Raw genomic sequence first — 10,932 nt, 5'->3', positions numbered from 1 at the left:
ATTATAGAAATGTCACACGTCATTTCAATCAAATGTCATTGGCCAAAACCAACCATATGGTCCCATATAATTACAAAAAGACCGAGAAATATAAACCTCTCAAATGTCCATAGGAACAGATAATATGTGTGAGCATTAGGAGTCTCTGTTACAGATGTGTTATCATCAAAATTGAAAAAAGAAACTATAAAGAATACATAAAGAAGACATTTCACCTGTTTTGTGAGTTGTTTTTTCTTCATCTAAGCGAATACAGAAAGGCATGTGTAATGGTGTTACAGCTATGTTGAATAATTCTTTATTTCTTTAATATTACATCATAATATACGCATATATCTCTATAATCTTCAGAATTATAATTCTAAGAGTTGTATAATATTACATCGAGTTAATGTACCAAAGTTTATTAAATTTAAGTATTAATTTGTTTTTTAGTTTTAAGCTATTAAAGTGCTGGAAAATACTCAAAATAGTTAAGAGAAACAGCAAATTATCACAAATATGTGATTATAAAAGTGGGATAAGAGAAAAAATATGAAAAAAGTAAAACAAGTAATGAGGTACTTTGATAATTTAAGCAAGCAGGAATGAAATACTAAACTATAATAATGCTGAAATAAGTTAGAATCACTGAGGCCATAAACTGATTGAATTTAGCAAATAATTAAATGTAGAGAAGGAAAAACAAGAGGTGAAGATGATTTGGAAATGCAAAACCTGTGGGCCCACTGTGGTAACAATGCTATAATAGAGAACCTGGGAGAAAGAACTAGCCAACATTTGATTGTGAAAATGATGAATTTGGGTTGTGGAACAGGCATTTGTTTTTATCTAAAAAAATATTTTTGTCACTAATATCCATTCACCACGGTGTTCTTTTAGAGATGCGTTTTCTCCCCGCTGTTAGTCTGGTTTCTGGTAAGGATAACACCACACACAGCTCTAAAGCAAAGTCTGCGACCGAGGCTGGAAATAAGTACTTCTTGCTGCAGCAATGGAAGGCCGGTTAAAATCAAATGGGAAGCAGATTCGCTTTTCCCTCGAGATCTTAAACTTTGAACAGGTCAGTTACAGAGCTTTTGGATCCAGTCTTAAGCATTTCAAATTTTCACAAATTACATTTTAGAGGGGAAAAATTTCAGTTTTGCAACATTCACTTACTTCCTAAGATCCAGATTAGACACACTTACAAAATAAGCCATGCAATCAAACTTCACACTCACATTCTCACATTTACTTTATTTGCATTATTTATTAAAAATTCACAAACACATAATTTAAAGATTAAAACAGTTTTACATGCTTTATTTCAAAACTTGAAGTCCTACATCTTTTTCTGTTTCTATCTCCCCACTAATTTCCATCTCACCAGAAGCAATATTTTCAGGTCTCTTCTGAATATTTGGAATTTACTTCTGTATCTCTAAATAATTCATTTGTGTTATTACTTCTTGATTTTATATCAATAAGCAATGGCTATGGATTTATTGCTATTAAGTGATTACATAGCTCTTTACCCTCTATTGCTACAAAAAGTACTCTTTTCCCATATTCTTAACAATTATAGTATAATTTCAGTTAAGCATATAATGTTTACATTATTATAAATATGTGTATTAGTCAGCTCGAGCTGCTGTAACAGAAAATTTATTGTCTCACAGTTCTAGAGGCTAGGAGTCTGAGATCAGGGTACCAACGTAGTCAGATTCTGTTAAAATCTTTCTTCACGGCCTACAGATGGTTCCTTCTCACTGTGTCGTCCTCACATGGCAGAGAGAGCAGGCTCTGGTGTCTCTTCCTTTTCTTATAATGGGCATGGCCTTGTTGAATTGCAGCCTCACTCTTATGAACTCAGTTAACTTTGATTATCTCCTAAAGGTCCTAAACCCAAATACAGTAACACTGGGTGTTAGGACTTCAAATGTGAATTTTGAGGGGATACGATTTTGTCCACATTAATATGTAAAATATAAAATATACATATATACATACATATGTATATATATTCATTTCAAGCTCTGGTAATTTAGTCAATATGAAAAACAGAAGAAAATAGGAAAGTACTAATATATAGCTACTCTTTAGAGGGATACTAACATTAATTTCATTTAAACAGAGATCTAAAGAGAGTCTGAGAATCTGAGACACTTGGTCCTTTTAGATGGTCCAAATCCTATATCCAACTTATTATCATGGGTTAAACTGTGTCCCCCAGTTATAATATACTGAAGTCCTAACTTGCAGTACCTTCAAATGTCACCATATTCAGAGTGATCTTTAAAGAAGTGATTAAGTTAAAATGAGGTCTTTGAGGTAAGCCTTAGTCCAATGTGACTGGTGTCCTTATAAGAAAAGAAAATTTAGACACAAAGACATAAGACAAGTGCACACGCAAAGGAACAAAAATATGAAGACACAGCGAGAAGACAGTCATCTGCAAGCCAAGAGGAGAGGCCTCAGGAGAAATCAAACATGTCAACATCTTGATCTTGGACATATAAGTCCGGAACTGTGAGAAAAAAAATTTCTGTTATTAACACCCATTCACAGTATTTTGTTATGGCAGCCCTTAGAACTATTATACCACCTAACTGGTACTGAGATATCTGTGTACGTTTTTCTCCTTCCAAGGTCATAAACTACTGAGAATAGTAACGATGTCTTTTCATTTTGCATCATCATCACAGCAACACGTGGGACGTACTAGTAATATTTGTTCAATTAATAATAAAAAGAAAAGCATTTAGATTTTGATGCAAAATTATTTTAAGTCATAGTTTAATTTTTCATTAGCATAGCCATTAAAATTTTTAAGTTATTATATTTTTGGAGCATGCTTCTTATTGGAAAATTTTGACCAAAAGATGATATAAAAATGATAATTAAAAAACTGTAAAACCTTTACCAATGACATTTTGGAATAGTAACGAGAATCAAGCAAATGGTGATTCTTTAAGCATGTTTGTGTTAGAATCATAAAATTACACATCCCTCTTTCTTCATTCTTATTCAACTTTCTATCTGCCTTTCAAACATTCATTCAGCAAAAATTTAAAGGATTGCTTGCTTTTTGTTAATTACTATGACTGGAGTGATAAAGGGATGGCCATTCTTTCAAGAAACAATCTATTTTCATGAAAAAGAAGTCTGTGAGTTTACATACATTAACAAAAAGGTTTACTGAAACTATTTCAAGGTGAAACCCTGTATCACCAATGGCACATTAATTATTTCATAAATTTATAATAAAAGAGAGCTGAATGCCTCCTCTCCCCAAAAGATAGGATCCAGGTGTTGGAGAATGGTGATTGGTAGTAGAGGGCAATTACTAAAGGTTTTCCTCTTGAATTATGCTTTCCACCCAGGCATAAAGCCCTATCCAAAAATAGTATCACATTGTTCTACTGAAAATCTCAATAGAAAGGCTACATTGAAAATAATTTCTAAGCAACACATCCTCTTCAGATCTTGTGAATTCCATCTTCAAAGTGCCTTTCTAATTAATTTTCTCCTCTTTAACAAAACAATCACTTTGAGTTAGCCTTTCCAATTACATGGATTTTTAGATAAAGTTCATCGACCATACAACCAACTAGTTCTCTGTCCAAAACACATATCTGATCCTCTCATTTCCTGACCTAGGTCTTTGTTTACCAAAGGCCAACAAAACTCCCTGGCAAAGTAAACAAGCTTCACAACTTGGAACAACTTTTTCCCTTTTAATTGTCTCCCCTTCTGGATTCTCGCTCGGAACTTTCCCCATACATGTTGTATACATCATCATTGCCAGAACACAACATGTTCTCTGGCATCCACTTACCAATACATGCATTACTCCCATGCCTTGAAGTCCACACGCCTGACTTCACCTGCCTGTTAAACATCCACTCATCCTAACTTCATTCTGTGAACATTTAATAAACACCAACTAAGTCTTAGTTACTGCACTAGAAACGAAAGACACAACGATGATTAGAACATTTTTCCTATATTCCAAGGTAGTAACATGGAAAATGTACATATAAATAAATAGCATAACTTGGCAGAAAAAAAAATGCACTATAACAAGATGAAGTGACATGTAGGAAAAGGAAGAAAGATGAAAAGTTCAAAGGAGTGACTTAGAGATAAAAATTTAAAACAATGTAAGAAGCACAAGTGCAGGGGAAAGTTGAGATTAGAAAAGGCACTCCAGGCAGAGGAAACAGAATATACAGAGGTGAAGAACAACAGGAAGTGGGTAATCTGGCACGATTTTACCGAAAGGTAAATATGCAGAAATAGAGGCAGAGACAAAGGTATACAGAGTCAGCCTTGTATTCTAAATGTGTCAAAAGCACATCTTTGTGAATACTTCATTGTCTTTTTTAGCCCACAGTGTTCTTTAGATAGTGTGAGTGAAAAACTAAGTTATATTTCAGAGCCTTCTCATATTAAACCTAATACCAATGCACCAGTTTTTTATATGTGATATCTAAACTATTTATAACATGTCTATATTTATATAAACATGTAAGTACTTTTGATATAGAATTTTTTCTCATTGTAGATTATTTTTAAAATATTTATATATAAACCCCAAATCTTGTGAATTTCTTATTTTAAACTATTTTATTCCTGGTAGAGATTTGAGAGAATCTTACAAAGGCAAACAAACAAGTAATTCCACTCAATTATAGTTCTTATGAAATTTGTGCCCAAAATAGATAATTAATGCTCTTTTGGAAGTACAAAATGTATGTAGGATTTATACTTATAGCTAAATAGTTGACAGGTCTTAATAGATTCATTAAATAAAGCTGCAACAAAAAATCAATTTTAGGTTCAGCTATTTGTTTTTATGTGTAATATATTTGAATACTTACCAAGTGTTCTTGTCTGATGAGCAAAGACTTCTGTTTTTTTTTTTATTCTAATTCACTAACATTGGGTAACGATTTTTTACTGAAAATTTTAAACACAAATATCCAATATGCAGATTCCTCACAGCTACTGATAGAAGCAGTAGGAATCTTCCACATCAGCTACCTAATTTTTCTCATGAAGTTGAAAGAGCACCTGACAAATTATGAAAAACAAGAACTAAAGTTGAATCTAAGAATTACTAGAAAAATGCAACAGTAGTTAGAAATCAGAAACTGAGGTATGATCTCTGCCTGGCTCTATTTAAAAGTGATGGTCAACATTCCCTTTCTTGTTTTTCGTTTTTTTTTTAAACCTATTCATAAGCTGATCACAACCTATCTTTCCAGACCCACCTCTTCACTTCCCTGTCCTCTTAACATGCACCATCTGCACTGACCTTTCTTTAATACCTTAAGTTTATTGCCATTTCTAAGATTTTCACATCCTGTTTCCTCTGCTCCAGCACATTGTTTCTCTCCCTCCTCCTTCTGTTAAGTAACCATTACACAGCTCACCTGACTCAACCTTAGTGTCTCTTCCTGACTGATACCTTCTCAGGATCAAATCTCCTCTTTATACATCTCACAGCCCCAAGTACTGTTTGTTCTGTTCCTGGTTCACACGTTGACAGCATGGCAGGGAGGTTCAAAGCACAGGTTCACAGGGCTCGGAAGTCCAGCCCTGTTGTTTATAAATTATGTAAGAAATGGTGGTGACAATTAACTGAGAAGTTGTGGGTAATATGCACAACTAAGCTGCTAGGAAAAAAAAATGTATATATATATATATACATACATACATACATACATACATACATACATACATACATACCTACATACATACACACACGCCCAGGATTAAAGCTTTTTTCTTCCATTTACTGGCTCTGTAAGATCTTAGATAAGTTACTACTACTACTTCCAGGCGTCTTGGTTTCAGCAACTATAAAATATGGTTAGCAACAGAACCTAAATTATAAGTCTATTTTAAGAATTAAAACAGTATCTGTCAAATAAATGTCAGCTATCATATGTAAGATTCTTACATAAATAAGAATGCAGCTCAAATCCTGGCATATAGTAAGCAGTTAATAACTTAATCAATGTATTTGTGGTAAAACAGATATGACATTATAAATATTGTGAGTTTAGTGATTGTTTAACGTTTGCTCCCCCATTACACAGATAACAATGGTATCCATCTGTTGGACACTACATCCCCAAGACCTAACCCAATGTCTGCCATAAGGGGCACGCTCACTAAATACAACTACACTATAAATGAACTGCTCTCTCCTTTCAAGTGAAAGTTACAGAATCACTTTACTTGCAGTAACTTTTTGGAGCTTTTGTGAGATTTCAATTAAATAACATAATTAAAAACACACAGCACACTGCCAGAAACAAGGTGAGTATTCAGTACATGTAAACTACTTCTCTTCTTTCCATGTCACAAAGAAAAACCCCACATCTCTTTAATGCACCACATTTATGATCTGTGTCCATCATATGCATCTTTACTCTGTCCTTAGGACAATTTCCAGGACAAATGGTTGTTCTTTTATAACTTTCACCAGTCATGAGAGTTTCACTAGGTAAATGGTTTATGGAGCTCCTTACACAATTACAGAAGTTTTTCTTAAACTGATTTTTAAAATTGGTTCTTCATATAGCTTTTTGTGCCCCCTTGGGAAGTCATAGTGAAAAGTGGGGTTATACCAGGTGATCTCCAAATGATGTACATTTGCTTGTCTTGCCTGTTGGAAGAACAGTGAAATCTTAGCAACCATAGGAAGAACATGAATGTCCATGAATGACATTGTGCAAGCATGCAATCAAACTCACACACACATACATGTACCCAAACACACACAGTCCTAACTGAACGGAAATTCATATAATCTTCTGTCTTTCATTTCGCTGAGATTTTTCAATAGCTGGCATTCTAAACAAGGCTTCAAAAACATTTTAAGCCATAAACCACAGAATGTAGACAGCTGCTCTTGTATCTTCTTACATTTGAAATTCATATACCATAAAGGTTTGCTGAAAAAAAGTACAGGGAAACTTTTATCTCTAACATGCTAAGGGACAGGTTAAAAGGGGCACTTGCACCATTAGAAGGCCATGGGAGGTTCTCAGTGGCTGTCTCATCTTTGACCTCTGCTGGTAAAACATTTCCTGGTAGTAAGCCCCTTCATCAAGGGGTATGCTGTCAATTTAGCTAGTTCCTTAGATTTGATGATTTACTGTCTCCTATTGATCCACTTTTCAATGACTGGTAAAACTTAACTAGGTGTTTATAGATGTTTTCTGAACATTATTTGAGGCAGGTCAAAAATTTTGCTCCAAATTTAATGACTGTGGCACTCAGAGGTTCAGATCACTATAGGGACATTTCACAGACTTTCTGTCACTTCTGATTTACTATAGTAACAATATGTGGCTGACGTTTATTAAGCCATGTTTAATAGGAGCCAGATGCTTTATTGAGTGATTTGTAAACATGTTGTTTAATTATAATAACCTTGAGACACTGGTATCAGGACTCAATTATGCAGGAATTATTTATGATGATGGTTACACAATTATTTGAATATGCAAAAAAAATAACTACTGAATTGTACAATTTAATAAAACATATTGCGTGAATTATATTGTAATAAAGTTGTTATGAAATTAGTCTGAGTTATTTTTCCTTTTCTATTTCTGCTGGATAGAATCCATAAACATTCTAGCGCAATGCTATTCCCTCTGAATCTTCATTCCCACCACACCCCCACACACTTCACTCTCTTACTTAAAACAGATATACACTTTGCCCTCACCATACTGGCTATACTTGTTTTTGCTTCTGAGATTTTTTTTACCTACCTCTCTCTCTGAATGTTCTCCTTGCACATATCTATATCTCTAAATCATATAATTATGCCATAAAAATTGAGAATCTACTATGCGCTCAGCACTGAACAAGGCACTGGAAAAATTCTTAAATATAACACAGAAGTAATAGAATACGTGAAAAAAATCCTTTATTCCCTGATAAAAGGAAATTTTCTCTCCTTTGAAATTCTCTAGCACTTTATCAGCACATCTCTTATACCCTTTGTTATCCTCTACCATGTCTTACAATTGTTTGCATCCATTATGAACACTCTCAGCTTTTCTGTGGACTTCCAGTACCCTGACTCACATTTAACTGCCCATCTCCCGAACCACATACACTCTAAACTGAGCATTATAAATGTTTCATAAATAATTTGTTTAAAGACTGAAAAATATGTCAATGAGTATAATTCCAAAACATTTACACCCCCAAATCTCAAATCTTTATAAGACTTATTTCATACATCCTTTCCATATATTCATTCAGCAAATTGTTAATTCATATAATAAATTACTTTTGATAAACACTATGTGCCTGACACTAAATTAAGGAATAGAAACATGGAAGTGAATAAAAAGACCTAATCTTTTATTAAAATCGAGTTGGAGAACTGGATAGATGAATAATAAATCCATATTGAGTGAAAATATCAAATTATATAAATGATTTATAAAGGAAAGATTGATTCTGTTTGTGAGAGAAACCATTAGTGAAAGAGGTGGCTTGGATGTGGGGTTGGGGTGAGTGATTCTATTCAAGAGGAATCAACTGATTCAGAGTAAGGAAGAGAGCCTGGTGTGATTAGAAACTTTCAGACATGTGATAGTATTAAAAATACCTGCAGACAGGAGATGTTTAAGGAAATGCTGGATGGTGAGGCCAAAGTGATAAACACTGACTATATTGTAGAGAACCTAGTTTATCATGTTGAAGATATTTTAACCTGAAAGCCAGAGGAGTCTTCTGTCCTCCAAATCACATGACACTCTACTTTGGTCATTATACTTGTTTTCATAAAAATGTACTGATAGCATTCTGGTAACATAATAATTTTTTTCTACAGTGTATTAAAGTTTTTAAAAATATTCTATTGATTTTCTATATTGTATTAATTTCAAAGCTAGACAGCTGGGTTTGGATTCTGGCTCTGTCATTTACTGGGTGAGTGACTGGGCAAATTAAATTGTATGAGTTTCAATTTTGACATGTGGAAAATGTCAATAAAAATGACACCTTCCAAGTATGTTTTTTTTAAATGGAGACTGAGTTAGTAAATATATATGTAAAGCACATAGAACAGTGTCAAACATGTAGTAAACATGATACGACTTAGAAATTTCCTTCCCCTAAAGAAAGTGATTCTTCATTTTCACATGTTGCAACAGGGTAAAACATATTTTTTATTACATGCTATAGAAATGTGTCATTTAAGAATTATTACATGTGATCGTTATCGTCTTTATTTATTTGTTAAAATGTATTTTAGAAAGCCTAAAACTTTTCAAAGCACGTATGCCTCATTTATTGTTAACTTAACTGGATGCTGTGATGAAGGGGGAGGAGCAGACCCTGGGCAAGACTGCACTACATCACTTTCTGCGTGAAATCTCCCTGGACTGACATCATTTTGATTTTCAATTTCTATTTCTAAAACTATTACCTATTTAAATGAGGAGAGTAATCTGTTCCCTTAACTTATCTCTCTCTGCTCATCACAAATTCCAATCAGAGAAATTGCAGAGGACCATGAATTAATTATTCCTGGCCTTTCATCCATAATGCTCCCACTCCCATCCAAAATAAAATAGTAAAAATAAAATAACCACAATATTTAAAAATTTGGGAAACATTACTATGTGGCAGACACTGTATAAGGCACTTTATATACATATCAAGTTTAATCTTAACAATATTGTTATAGAGAAACTACTATTACAATTCAAATGTTTTGGGTAGGGAAACTGAAGTACAGAGAGACTAAACAATTTGCTTAAAGTTACAGTATTTTTTTTTTCATTAGAAAAACCTTCCATAAACTATATTTACTTTTCTCATGTACACACAAGTTTATGTGGTCAGGGACTTTTTCCTAATAAAAACAGGACATGAGTTAGTGCCCAAAGGCGATTCAGTTAATTACAAACACAAAGTGGGTATTAGCTTTAGAAAAAAGGGTAGTTAGCCAAAATGATGTTAATACAGATATTAAAAGATATTACAAAATTATGGAAAATATAGAAAATTACACCAAAAAATAGAGAATTAAGAAGTAAATGCACACAAATTTTCTTATATGTACATCTTTCTTATTTAAACAAAAGATGGTCTGAAATGTACAGAAAATAGATAGATTTTGATAAACAATGCTGAGGCAACTGGATATCGTTATGTCCCCCACCTCATATTATATACAAAAATCAATATCTTAAGTATTTTAAATTTAAACATGAAAGGTTAAAAATTAAAGCTTCATAAGGAAATATAAGAAACATACTTAAAATCACTTCCTATGACATAGCAGTAAATGCCTGTCACTAAGCAGTTTTTCTATGTGATGATATTGTTTACAGAGAGTATAGCAAGTCCTCAGTATACACCTGCTCAATACTGCATGGAACAGAGGCAGAGACAACTAATTATTTAATTCAAATCAACGGAATTTCCTGTCTTTTAAATGTAAAGTAAAAATCTAATGTCAGTCATTCAAAATTAGAATCAGGAAACAGCAGTAGCCCTAATTTTAACTTTGATTCAAACTAAGATTCTAATAAATTGATGACTGACAATCAATTGAAAATTATAACATATTATTAAATATACTATGTCTGTTAATTGAATTCTTTTTAATTATTCTAATAACTGATAATTAGGTCCCCTACCCCTGCTTTCTTCCTTCATGTTTATTTTATCTATTCTTGAATCTTGGAGTTACTAAATATATAATTAAATCAGCTTACCAATTTTCACATAAATTTTAAAAATATGCTGAGATTTTCAATGGGAGTGCATTTAAGAAAATAATATAGCAGAGAATTGGCATCTTTATAATATTGAGTCTTTCAATTCATTAATACATGACTCTTCATTTAATCTTTAAGTTCTCTCAATAATCTTTATAGGTTTAAGTGTTGAGTTCTTGCA

At 33.0% G+C, this 10,932-nt stretch overlaps 1 long non-coding RNA gene across 2 annotated transcripts in view; it reads right to left on the bottom strand.

The window, feature by feature from the left end:
- Positions 1-1,187: 1,187 nt before the first annotated feature.
- LOC107507401 overlaps positions 1,188-10,932 on the bottom strand; it is a 108,522-nt gene continuing 98,777 nt past the window's right edge. Inside the window, exon 5 of one of the 2 annotated variants that reach the window (XR_001596155.2) lies at positions 1,188-1,881. This is a non-coding gene — a long non-coding RNA (uncharacterized LOC107507401). Of the gene's footprint in view, positions 1,882-5,980; positions 6,662-10,932 lie in introns of those variants that run through there. The other variant, XR_001596156.2, reaches the window with a different exon arrangement.

This window comes from Rousettus aegyptiacus, unplaced genomic scaffold, assembly GCF_014176215.1.
Source record: "Rousettus aegyptiacus isolate mRouAeg1 unplaced genomic scaffold, mRouAeg1.p scaffold_m13_p_5, whole genome shotgun sequence".
Taxonomy (NCBI): domain Eukaryota; kingdom Metazoa; phylum Chordata; class Mammalia; order Chiroptera; family Pteropodidae; genus Rousettus; species Rousettus aegyptiacus.
Note: the sequence above shows the minus strand (reverse complement) of the source record. Positions and strands in the feature narration are given on the sequence as shown.